The sequence below is a fragment of the Pongo abelii genome, chromosome 12 (assembly GCF_028885655.2).
Source record: "Pongo abelii isolate AG06213 chromosome 12, NHGRI_mPonAbe1-v2.0_pri, whole genome shotgun sequence".
Classification (NCBI taxonomy): domain Eukaryota; kingdom Metazoa; phylum Chordata; class Mammalia; order Primates; family Hominidae; genus Pongo; species Pongo abelii.
Genome location: NC_071997.2, coordinates 65,349,045 through 65,362,940, shown reverse-complemented (window position 1 = coordinate 65,362,940; position 13,896 = coordinate 65,349,045). Strand labels below are relative to the sequence as shown.

At 33.5% G+C, this 13,896-nt stretch overlaps 1 non-coding gene across 1 annotated transcript; it reads right to left on the bottom strand.

The window, feature by feature from the left end:
* Positions 1 to 3,114: 3,114 nt before the first annotated feature.
* Positions 3,115 to 3,221, bottom strand: LOC112132237 (U6 spliceosomal RNA). The gene has a single exon (XR_002914032.2). It is a non-coding gene; the product is annotated as a U6 spliceosomal RNA (small nuclear RNA).
* Between the last annotated feature and the right edge of the window lie 10,675 nt (positions 3,222 to 13,896).

Genomic DNA, 13,896 nt, shown 5'->3' with positions numbered 1-13,896 from the left:
TAACCAGATGCTTAATGATTTTTTTTTAAAGAATCTGAAAATCAGATTATAGCAGCATGATTTATAGTCCTTTGGGTATATACCCAGTAATGGGATGGCTGGGTCAAATGGAATTTCTAGTTCTAGATCCCTGAGGAATCACCACACTGACTTCCACAAGGGTTGAGCTAGTTTACAGTCCCACCAACAGTGTAAAAGTGTTCCTATTTCTCCACATCCTCTCCAGCACCTGTTGTTTCCTGACTTTTTAATGATTGCCATTCTAACTGGTGTGAGATGGTATCTCATTGTGGCTTTGATTTGCATTTCTCTGATGGCCAGTGATGGTGAGCATTTTTTCATGTGTCTTTTGGCTGCATAAATGTCTTCTTTTGACAAATGTCTGTTCATGTCCTTCACCCACTTTTTGATGGGGTTGTTTGTTTTTTTCTTGTAAATTTGTTGGAGTTCATTGTAGATTCTGGATATTAGCCCTTTGTCAGATGAGTAGGTTGTGAAAATTTTCTCCCATTTTGTAGGTTGCCTGTTCACTCTGATGGTAGTTTGTTTTGCTGTGCAGAAGCTCTTGAGTTTAATGAGATCCCATTTGTCAATTTTGGCTTTTGTTGCCATTGCTTTTGGTGTTTTAGACATGAAGTCCTTGCCCATGCCTATGTCCTGAATGGTAATGCCTAGGTTTTCTTCTAGGGTTTTTATGGTTTTAGATCTAACATTTAAGTCTTTAATCCATCTTGAATTGATTTTTGTATAAGATGTAAGGAAGGGATCCAGTTTCAGCTTTCTACATATGGCTAGCCAGTTTTCCCAGCACCATTTTTTAAATAGGGAATCCTTTCCCCATTTCTTGTTTTTGTCAGGTTTGTCAAAGATCAGATAGTTGTAGATATGTGGCATTATTTCTGAGGGCTCTGTTCTGTTCCATTGATCTATATCTCTGTTTTGGTACCAGTACCATGCTGTTTTGGTTACTGTCGCCTTGTAGTATAGTTTGAAGTCAGGTAGTGTGATGCCTCTAGCTTTGTTCTTTTGGCTTAGGATTGACTTGGCGATGCGGGCTCTTTTTTGGTTCCATATGATCTTTAAAGTAGTTTTTTCCAATTCTGTGAAGAAAGTCATTGGTAGCTTGACGGGGATGGCATTGAATATGTAAATTACCTTGGGAAGGATGGCCATTTTCACGATATTGATTCTTCCTACGAATGAGCATGGAATGTTCTTCCATTTGTTTGTATCCTCTTTTATTTCCTTGAGCAGTGGTTTGTAGTTCTCCTTGAAGAGGTCCTTCACATCCCTTGTAAGTTGGATTCCTAGGTATTTTATTCTCTTTGAAGCAATTGTGAATGGGAGTTCATTCATGATTTGGCTCTCTGTTTGTCTGTTATTGATGTATAAGAATGCTTGTGATTTTTGTACATTGATTTTGTATCCTGAGACTTTGCTGAAGTTGCTTATCAGCTTGAGGAGATTTTGGGCTGAGACAATGGGGTTTTCTAGATATACAATCATGTCATCTGCAAACAGGGACAATTTGAGTTCCTCTTTTCCTAATTGAATGCCCTTTATTTCCTTCTCCTGCCTAAGTGCCCTGGCCAGAACTTCCAACACTATGTTGAATAGAAGTGGTGAGAGAGGGCATCCCTGTCTTGTGCCAGTTTTCAAAGGGAATGCTTCCAGTTTTTGCCCATTCAGTATGATATTGGCTGTGGGTTTGTCATAGATAGCTCTTATTATTTTGAGATACGTCCCATCAATACCTAATTTATTGAGAGTTTTTAGCATGAAGGGTTGTTGAATTTTGTCAAAGGCCTTTTCTGCATCTATTGAGATAATCATGTGGTTTTTGTCTTTGGTTCTGTTTATATGCTGGATTACATTTATTGATTTGCGTATATTGAACCAGCCTTCCATCCCAGGGATGAAGCCCACTTGATCATGGTGGATAAGCTTTTTGATGTGCTGCTGGATTCTGTTTGCCAGTATTTTATTGAGGATTTTTGCATCAATGTTCATCAAGGATATTGGTCTAAAATTCTCTTTTTTGGTTGTGTCTCTGCCCGGCTTTGGTATCAGGATGATGCTGGCCTCATAAAATGAGTTAGGGAGGATTCCCTCTTTTTCTATTGATTGGAATAGTTTCAGAAGGAATGGTACCAGTTCCTCCTTGTACCTCTGGTAGAATTCGGCTGTGAACCCGTCTGGTCCTGGACTTTTTTTGGTTGGTAAGCTATTGATTATTGCCAGAATTTCAGCTCCTGTTATTGGTCTAATCAGAGATTCAACTTCTTCCTGGTTTAGTCTTGGGAGGGTGTATGTGTTGAGGAATTTATCCATTTCTTCTAGATTTTCTAGTTTATTTGCGTAGAGGTATTTGTAGTATTCTCTGATGGTAGTTTGTATTTCTGTGGGATCGGTGGTGATATCCCCTTTATCATTTTTTATTGCATCTATTTGATTCTTCTCTCTTTTTTTCTTTATTAATCTTGCTAGCGGTCTATCAATTTTGTTGATCCTTTCAAAATACCAGCTCCTGGATTCATTAATTTTTTGAAGGGTTTTTTGTGTCTCTATTTCCTTCAGTTCTGCTCTGATTTTAGTTATTTCTTGCCTTCTGCTAGCTTTTGAATGTGTTTGCTCTTGCTTTTCTAGTTCTTTTAATTGTGATGTTAGGGTGTCAATTTTGGATCTTTCCTGCTTTCTCTTGTGGGCATTTAGTGCTATAAATTTCCCTCTACACACTGCTTTGAATGCATCCCAGAGATTCTGGTATGTTGTGTCTTGGTTCTTGTTGGTTTCAAAGAACATCTTTATTTCTGCCTTCATTTCGTTATGTACCCAGTAGTCATTCAGGAGCAGGTTGTTCAGTTTCCATGTAGTTGAGTGGTTTTGAGTGAGATTCTTAATCCTGAGTTCTAGCTTGATTGCACTGTGATCTGAGAGATAGTTTGTTATAATTTGTGTTCTTTTACATTTATTGAGGAGAGCTTTACTTCCAAGTATGTGGTCAATTTTGGAATAGGTGTGGTGTGGTGCTGAAAAAAATGTATATTCTGTTGATTTGGGGTGGAGAGTTCTGTAGATGTCTATTAGGTCCGCTTGGTGCAGAGCTGAGTTCAAAAAAATATGGAACGCTTCACGAATTTGCATGTCATCCTTGCGCAGGGGCCATGCTAATCTTCTCTGTATTGTTCCAATTTTAGTATATGTGCTGCCGAAGTGAGCACATAAAACAAGTTCTTAAAGACCTATGAAGAGACTCGTATAACCACACAATAATATTGGAAGGCTTCAACATTCCACCGGGAGCATTAGACAGATCATTAAGGCAGAAAACTAACAAAGATATCTGGGAGCAGAACTCACACTTGACCAAATGGACTTAGCAGATATCCATATAACTCTCCACCCCAAAATAACACAATATACAATCTTCTCATCTGCACTTAGCACATACTGTAAAATTGGCTGCACAATGGGCCATAAAACAATTCTCAGCAAATTGAAAAAAAAAAAACGAAATAACACCAACCACATTCTTGGACCACAGCACAATAAAAATAGATATTAATACTAAGAAGATCACACAAAGTCATAAAATTATATGGAAATTAAATAATCTGTTCCTAAATGACTTTGGGGTAAATAATGAAATTAAGGCAGAATCAAGAAATTCTATGAAACTAATGAGAACACATATACAACATACCAGAATCTCCGGTACACACTAAAGCAAGTTAAGAGGAAAGTTTATGGCAATAAACACCCACATCAAAAAGTTGGAAAACTATCAAATTAACAACTTAACATCGCAACTAGAGAAACTAGAAAAACAAGAGCAAACCAACCCAAAGCTAGCAGAAGACAAGAAATTACCAAAATCAGAGCTGAACTGAATAAAATTGAGATGCAAAGAAGTACAAAACATCAACAAATTCAGCAACTGGTTATTTGAAAGAATAAGATTGATAGACCACTAGTTAAACCAATAAAGAAAAAAGAGAATTTCCAGATAAACAAAATCAGAAATGATAAAGGGGACATTACCACTGACCTCACAGAAATACAAAAAGAAGCCTTCAGAGATACTACGAACACCTCTATGAATACAAACTAGAAAGCCTAGAAGAAGCAGATAAATTTCTGGAAACATACACCCTCCCAAGGTAAAACCAGGAAAAAAATAAATCCCTGAACAGACCAATAATGAGTTCTGAAATTGAATCAGTATTAAAAGGCCTTCCAACCAGAAAAGTCCAGGACTAGATGGGTTCACACTCAAGTTCTACCAGATGTATAAAGAAAAGCTGGTACTGTTTCTACTGAAACTATTCCAAAAACAATTGAGGAGGAGGGACTCCTCCCCAACTCATTCTATGAGGCCAGCATCATCCTAATACCAAAACCTGGCAGAGACACAACAAAAAAAGAAAACTTCAGGCCAATATCCTTGAAGAATCAAGGATTCTGATTGAAGGATATTGATTGAAGTTTCTTCATCAATGCAAAACTCCTCAACAAAATGCTAGCAAACCAAATCCAGCAGCACATCAAAAAGCTAATCCACCACAATCAAGTAGGCTTTATTCCTGGGATGCCAGGTTGGTTCAACATATACAAATCAATAAATGTGATTCATCACATAAACAGAATTTAAAAAACATGATCATCTCAATAGAAGCAGAAAAAAAGCTTTTGATAAAATTTAACATCCCTTCATGTAAAAAGCACTCAAAACTAGGCATCGAGGAACATATCTCAAAACAGTAAGAGCCACCATCTATGACAAAAACACAGCCAACATCATACTGAATGGGTAAAAGCTGGAAGAATTCCCCTTCAAAACCAAAACAAGATAAAAATGCTCATTCTTACCACTCCTATTCAACATAGTACTGGATGTCCTAACCAGAGCAATCAGGCAAGAGTAAGAAATACAGGACATCCAAATAGGAAGAGGGGAAGTCAAACTATTTCTGTTTGTAGATTATATGATTCTATACCTAGAAAATCCCTTAATCTCTGCCCAATAGATGCTAAATCTGATAAACAACTTTAGAAAAGTTTCAGGATACAAAATTAATGTACAAAAATCAGTAGCATTCTTCTACACCAACAACATCCAAGCTGAGAACAAAATCAAGAACACAATCCCATTCACAACAGCTATGAAGGGAATAAAATATTTAGGAATACAGCCAACCAGGGAGGTGAAAGATGTCTGCAATGAGAACAGCAAAACACTGCTCAAGAAATCAGAGATAACACAAACAAATGGAAAAACATTTCATGCTCATGGATTGGAAGAATCAATATTGTTAAAATAACTATATTGCCCAAAGCAATTTACAGATTCAATGATATTCTTATCAAACTACCAACGACATTCTTCACAGAATTGGAAAAAACTATTTTAAAATTCATATAAAACAAAAAAAGAGCCTGAATATGCAAAGCAATATTAGGCAAAAAGAAAATAGCTGGAGACATCACATTACCTGACTCCAAACTGTACTACAAGGCTATAGAAACCAAAAAGCATGCTACTGGTACAAAAACAGACACACATTCCAATGGAACTGAATAGAGAACCCAGAAATAAAGCCACCCACCTACAACCATCTGAACTTCGACAAAGTTGACAAAAACAAGAAATGAGGGAAAGATTCCTCATTCACTAAATGGTGCGGTGATAACTGGCTAGCCATATGCAGAAGATTGAAACTGGAATTCCTTACACAATATGCAAAAATTAGCTCTAGACGAATTAAAGACTTAAACACAAAACTGAAAACTATAAAAACTCTGGAAAATAATCTTGGAAATAGCATTGTGAACATAGGCCCTCACAAAGATTTCATAACAAAGATGCCAAAAGCAATTGTAAGAAAACAAAAATTGATAAATGGTACATAATTAAAGCACTTCTGCACAGCAAAAGAAACTATCAATAGAATAAGCAGACAACCTACAGAATAGGAGAAAATATTTGCAAACTATGCATTTGACAAAGGTCTAATATCCAGAATCTATATGGAACTTAAACAAATTTACAAGAAAAAATCAAATAATCCCATTAAAAAGTGGGCAAAACACATGAACAGATGATTTTCAAAAGAAGACATGCATACAGCAAAAAATCATATAAAAAATGCTCAACATCACCATTAGAGAAATGCAAATGAAAACCACATAAGATACTATCTCACACCAGCCAGAATGGCTATTATTAAAAAGTCAAAAAAGCAACAGATGCTGGTGACATTGTGGAGAAAATGGAACACTTATACACTGCTGTTGGGAATGTAAATTAGCTCAGCCATTATGGAAATATGTTTGGTAATTTCTTAGGGAGCTTAGAACTACCATTTGACCCAGCAATCCCACACTGGGTATATGTCCAAAGGAATAGAAATCATTTTACCATAAAGACACATGAACACATATGTTTATTGCAACATTATTCACAATAGCAGAGACATGGAATCAGCCTAAATGCCTATCAGTAGTAGATTGGATAAAGAAAATGTGGTACATATACACCATGGAATACTATGCAGTCATATAAAAGAATGAGATCATGTACTTTTTAGCAATATGGATGCAGCTGGAGGCCATTATCCTAAGCAAACTAATGCAGGACATAAAACCAAATATCACATGTTCTCACTTACAACTGGGAGCTAAACACTAAGTACACATGGACACAAAGAAGGGAACAACAGACACCAGGGCCTACTTGAGGGTGGAGGGTGGGAGGAGGTAAGGATAGAAAAGCTACCTATTGGGTACTATGCTTATTACCTGGTAATGAAATCACCTGTATACCCACAAAAATCAGGATTCAAATGCAACTGCCATTTGGTTCAAAGATGTAGAAAATAAATATAGAAAAGCATCCCCCCCTGGGGCTTGAACAGTGTTACTTGCAACAGTGGAAGTTTAGTGTCATGCTGGCAGGGCCAATAATGGATATTAGATCCTGAGTGAGGGAATGCCCATGAGGTCTTGAGCATACTGCATATGTGTGTATTTGTGATATCTGGGCCCTCTAAAGCATGAACCCCCTTTCCAGCATCTAAGCTTACTGGCTGGGAAGATTTGTCCCTCCTCACAACTCATTATTCAGTTGTCTCCACAGCCTATCTTTCATTCTCTAAATACTTCTAATTTCCATTAACTCTCTTCCTCTCTGCAATGTGGTCTTCCTTCTCTCCATCCATCTTTCTTTTCCTCCTTTTTTTACTTTCTTTCTCCCTCTACATTTCATTGCTTCCTTTTTCTTTCATTGCAATTTCTTTTTTAAAACAATGTTTTTCAAGAAATACATAGCATGCTGTCTCTTAGAATGCGTGTGTGTTAGCTTTTACACTGTTGGTGGAACTGTAAACTAGTTCAACCATTGTGGAAGACAGTGTGGCAATTCCTCAAGTATATAGAACTAGAAATACCATTTGACCCAGCCATCCCATTACTGGGTACATACCCACAGGATTATAAATCATGCTGCTATAAAGACACATGGCACACGTATGTTTATTGCTTCACTATTCACAATAGCAAAGACTTGGAACCAACCCAAATGTCCATCAATGATAGACCGGATTAAGAAAATGTGGCACATATACACCATGGAATACTATGCAGCCATAAAAAAGGATGAGTTCATGTCCTTTGTAGGGACATGGATGAAGCTGGAAACCATCGTTCTCAGCAAACTATCACAAGGACAAAAAACCAAACACTGCATGTTCTCACTCATAGGTGGGAATTGAACAATGAGAACACTTGGACACAGAAAGAGGAACATCACACACCAGGGCCTGTCGTGGGGTGGGGGGAGTGGGGAGGGATAGCATTAGGAGATATACCTAATGTAAATGACGAGTTAATTGGTGCAGCACAACAGCATGGCACATGTATACATATGTAACAAACCTGCATGTTGTGCACATGTACCCTAGAACTTAGAGTATAATTAAAAAAATAAAAAAAAAAAAGAATGTGTGTGTGTTAGAGCGGAGGAATGTATAAGCCTACAGAAAAATATATGAAAACATGAAAGTATTACCTCTCTTTAAACTTCTCAAATAAATATTTTCCCCACAGGAAATTACTATTAAGACCTTAGCTTTTATATTTCTGGACCATTTTCAACATAGTTTAAAAGTATACAGTTTCTTAAACAAAGGTAAATAATCAGATCCATATCAGTTTTACAAGTAATTTGTTTTCTAATCAACAATGAGTAATGGATCTCTTTTCATATAAGTATATAAACTTTTAATTTGTACATAATATTTCATATTTTGAATATACCATTGATTTAACCATTTCTAATAGTTGCAAATATAGGTTTTCTCCATTTTTTGATATTATCAAAAACACTGCAATAAACACACTTGCACATTACTCTTTATTTACTTGTATATGTAAGGATGTATGCCTAGACCTGGTGCTGATGATTAAAAGAATACTTTAAAATTTGATAGATCTACAAAATCTCCCTCCAGAGCTTCTGTTTACTTCTACCACCAGTGTATGAAAGATATTATTTCTTCACTCTCTACCTAACATTAGTCATTATAAAATCTATTTGAAATATTCTTTTCATTTTTACAGACTAAAAACATTCTGTTGTCATTCCAATGTGTATTTTTATGATGTGTATTAATTTGTTGTAAAATAGTATTTGCATTTTTCCTGTTTATTCCTTATTTGTATTTTTTCTTTTATGAATTACTAATTCATAGCTTTTGCTTATTTTTTTTCTATTGGTTTGTTTGTCTTCTTATTAATTTGAAAGAATCTCTGAAATATTAAGGGTAAAAACTGGCTACATGGCCAGGTGCAGTGGCTCATGCTTGTAATCCCAGCACTTTGGAAGGCCAAGGCAGGTGGATCATCTGAGGTCAAGAGTTTGAGACCAGCCTGGCCAATGTGGTGAAACCCCATCTCTACTAAAAATATAAAAATTAGCTGGGCTTGCTGGTGAGTGCTTGTAATCCCAGCCACTCGGGAGGCTGAGGCAGGAGAATCACTTGAACCCGGGAGGCAGAGGTTGCAGTAAGCCAATATCACACCATTGCATTCCAGCCTGGGCAACAAGAGCGAAACTCCATCTCAAACAAACAAACAAACTGGCTACATATACTATAAATAGCTTTACTCCTGTGCCTCATCTATCTGTACCCTATTTACATTATCTATGCCACAGATAATTCCCTTCCTCTATCCTTTGTTTTTATCTTTGTTTAGGATATGTTTTTATTTAAAGATATTTTTATTTTATGCACAGTCAATATTGTCAATTTTATCTTTTATGGCTTATGATCTTTATGCTTTCTTGAAGATATAATCTACCAAAATAATATAAAATGTTCTACTTTACCTTATTCTTCCAAGTTTATCATTATGCATTATGTTTATCAGAAACTTCATCAATTCAGTATGCATTATAGGGGCTGAACACTATTATAGTCTCAATAGATACGTAATTGTGCCAAGACTTTTACTAAATTATATGCCTCCTAATTTAAAATAATTTCTATTATATTGTCATATTTATAAAAATTTCTTTCTTGGCTCCCTATTTTGTCTCAATAATTTATTTGGCAAATCAACATTTTTTAAATTACTGATATGTTATAATTTATCTTAACATGCCAAAGTGTTTTCCGTTCGATTTTTCTTTCTTATTCCAAATTTGCTTTATTATTTCAATCCTTTTGCTCTTCTAACTATATTTTAGAGTCACTTTTTCGTGTTCCATTAGATTTTTTTCATCGAGATTGCATTGAATTATATTAGTGTCAGTAAAATTTCTATCCTATAATATTTATATGAATTCATTTTACACACAGGTGTATGGGATGTCTCCTTGCAGTCAGGTCAGAAATTTTCCAGTTCAGGAAAGCATTATAATTTTTGTCATATCATTTTCATACATTTCTTATCAAATATGCTTCTATTACATTTTATCTTTTGTTACTAGTATTAATTGAGTCTTATGGATTTTGTTGCTATTATAAGTTGAGTCTTATAGCTTTGTTATTATTATGATTTAAGTCAGAGTTTTCTATTACATTTACTAGAAAACTTTTTTTTGTATATTTATGTTTTATTCAGCCACCTTCTGGATTATTTTATCAGTTATAATCATTTTCAATGTATTATTTTTAGATATTTTAAAATAATTTTTATTACATATTATATATGTTATGTACTTTTTTATTATAAAGTTTTCAAGTACATAGTCAAGGTGAATTGTACAGCTACCATTTATACACAAAATATCTAGATTCTACCATTGGCATTGTACTATATTTGCTTTGTCACATATTTATTCACATATCAATGTTTTTCATCTAATAATATATACTTTAGATTTTGAAACATTTCTAAGTAAACCATAGACATCAATACATTTTCTACATGCTTCAGCATTTACAGTATTAACTAGAGCTTTATATTTTTGTACATTTTTCTTTTAAAAGTAATTTACTTACAATGAAATGCAGAAATCTTAAGTGAGTCTTCAGTGAGTTTTGGGAAATGCACAAACCTGGCAACGAAAGCCCATTAGCCAGAAAATTCCCTTATTCCTTTTTCTAGTCAATCTGCACTCTCACCTTCTCAAAGGCAACCACTATTCTGAATTTTTCCTCCATCAATTAACTTATCCTATTCTAAAAATTTTATAAATGGAATTATATGCTATCCAATTTTTGTGTAAATATTATTTCACTTATCGCCTGTTTAAAGATAAAGTTGAAGCACTTTTTCATGTGTTTTTGGCTATTTATATACCATCTTTTGTAAGGCACCTGTTCAAATATTTTGCATTTAAAGAATCATATTGAATTTTGCTTTTTACTATTCAGTTATAAGAGTTCCTTGTATATCATAGATTTGGACATTTTTTAGATACATTTTGCAAATATTTCTTCTCCCAGCCTGTAGTCGCATATTTATTTATTTCTTATCTTTTGATAAACAGACATTGTTAATTTTGATGAAGTCTATTATGTTACTTTTTTCTATTGTATTAATATTTTCTGTTATTTGTTTATGAAAACTTTTAGTAGCCCCAAGTCATGAAGATATTATTCTATGCTTTACTCCCAAAGATTTATAAGTTTAGCTTTTTTTTTAGATATATATGCATCTTGAATTAATTTTTGTGTATTACACGAAGTAGGTATCAAGTTCCTTTCTCTTTTTTTAAATTTTTTTTTTCAAGTTCCTTTTTCAAAACTATATTGACACTTAGTTACTCCAGCATCATTTGATGGAATTAGTTTTCTCATTGCATAACTTTGTCACAAATCAAATGACAAGGTATGTGTGGACATATTCTGGGTTTCCTGTTTCATTCCATTTATTTATGTGTTGATCCTTATGCCAGTCACTCTTTTAATTATTGCAATTTTGTAGAAACTTTTGAAATCAAGTCATGTAAATCCTACAACTAAATTACTTTTCAAAATTGTTTTGGATAGTCTAGGTCCTTTCCAGTTCAGTATGAAATTTAAAATCAGTTCAATTTCTACAGAAAAGACTACTGGGTTTACACTTGAAAGTGCATTGAATCTATAGATAAATTTGGGAAGAATTGGCATCATAATAACATTTAATTTTTTACTTCATGAACATGGTATATCTCTTCACTTATTAAGTCTACTTTAATTTCTTTCCATGTTATAGTTTTCCTTGTAGAGATAATGCACATATTTTGTTATATTGATTCCCAAATATTTTATAATTTAAACACTATTGTAAATAAATTTTTAATTTAATTTTTCAACAGTTGGCTAAAACTATATAAAAATTCAATTGAATATTGTATATTTACCTTGTATACTATAAACTAATGAAATTCACTTACTTATGAAGTTGTTTTGTATATTTTTTAAGGATTTTCTGCAAAAACAATCATACCATCTGCAAATAGAAACAACCTTTCTTCTTTCTTTTAAATCTTTATAGCTTTTGTCATATTTTTTCTTTGCATTATTGCGATGTCTAGAACCTCCATTTCCACTTGATTTTAACCAAAAGGCCTAGAAGTGGTAGAATATCCATTTGAATAGAAGTTGTAAGTAGACATTCTTCTTTATTACCAATCTTAGAGCGAAAGCATTTAATATCTTACCATCAAACAAGAAATTATCTGTAGAATTTTCATAGTGACTTTCATCAGATATCTTGAATTTTCTAAGGAGGTTGGCATAAACGTGTTGAATCTTGCCAAATTATCTTTCTATATTTATTAAAATAATCATGGGAATTGTTTCCCATTTATTTTGTTTAGATAGTGAACTATTTGATTTATTTTTAAACACTTTTAGATTTTCTAAGTAGGTGACAATGACAGTTTATTCTCTTCTTTTTTTTTTTTTGAATAAAATACGTGTTTTATTGGTTATCTCGGGGTTGTAAGACTTTTATTTCTGTTTTCTAAATTTTAAACAATGAAAACATTAATTTTATAATCAGAAAATCAACCTATAAAACATAAATAGCCATGAGCTACAGGGAAGACTAGCAGATATTTGTGTGTGGTGTTGGGAGATGAGTGGAAGTGAACAGTAGAAGAGAAATGAGTCCTCCTTTCCCAGAAGGAATATCCCAACACCTCTGGCCCCTCTTCCACCTCCCCCATCCACAGCACCTGTGCATGTGGGCATGCACTCACAGGCACACACATGTAGACAAATATCTGACTGCCCAAGGAGCCTAGCTCTTTCCCACTAATGTTGGGGATTCCTGGCTACTACAGATGAGAATAGAGTCAAAGCCTCCCATTGTATATTTTTATGCAAATTTCTCTGGCTAATAATGCTCCCACTATGAGGCCTTAAATTATCTTCTTCTAATACATACACATGTCTTATTGCTTTTCTTTTCTTCTTGCTGCATACATCAAGCCCTCTACCATGATGCTGAGTAAGCATCTAATGGCAATTGAGTTTATTATAAGTCTTTTAAAATCAAGAATGGTGGTTGAACAATGCTTTTTCTAAATTTATTAAAATAATCATGTATTTATTTCTAAAATATATTAACAGATTTATTATATGCATGGACTTCCTAGTGCTGAACTATTCTTACATTACTAAACATTACTTGATCATGATGCATTCTTCTTTCCAATAGATGACTATGAATTTTTATCTTATTTAAAGTTTTTGTGTGCATAGTTATTGTTTGTGCTCTTTTTTTTTAATTGTAATATCAAGGCTATATTAGCCTTGTATTAGGCAATTAGTTTTCTTCTTTTACAAGGTTATAGGAAAATATAAATAACAGTTATTTTCTGTTGCTTGAATATTTGATTATGTTATTTATAAAACCATCTGCATCTGATCTCTTTTCTTTGCAGGCAAATGTCTCATAAAATTATTGATCTATTCATGTATCTTTAACTTTAATTTAAAAAATTCACATTTTCCTATAAAATTATGTATTTCATCTAGAATTTCTTATATAAAATTATATATAATATTATCTTATAATTTTAAATTACCCTTTCTATATCTATGGCTCCTTTTTTAGTTCTAATAGTTTTTATTTATATTTTTTCTATATTTTTATAAGCTTTGACAGAGGGTGGCTATTTTGTTGATCTTTTATTAGAACTAGATCTTGGTTTTATGTATCAATTGTATTGATTTGAATTTTGATTTCAGATTCATTCTCTCCTGTTTTATTATGCTCCCTCTTTATTTCTGGTTCCAAGCATTTTCTAATAAATGCACTTATGGTTATTAATTTTCTTTTGATTACTGCTTTGGATATAACACATCCATTTTTCTATGCAGTGTTCTCATTGTCATTCACATCTAAGTAGCTTTTACATTATGTTTATTTTTGATTTTTCAACCCCAAAATTAAATACAA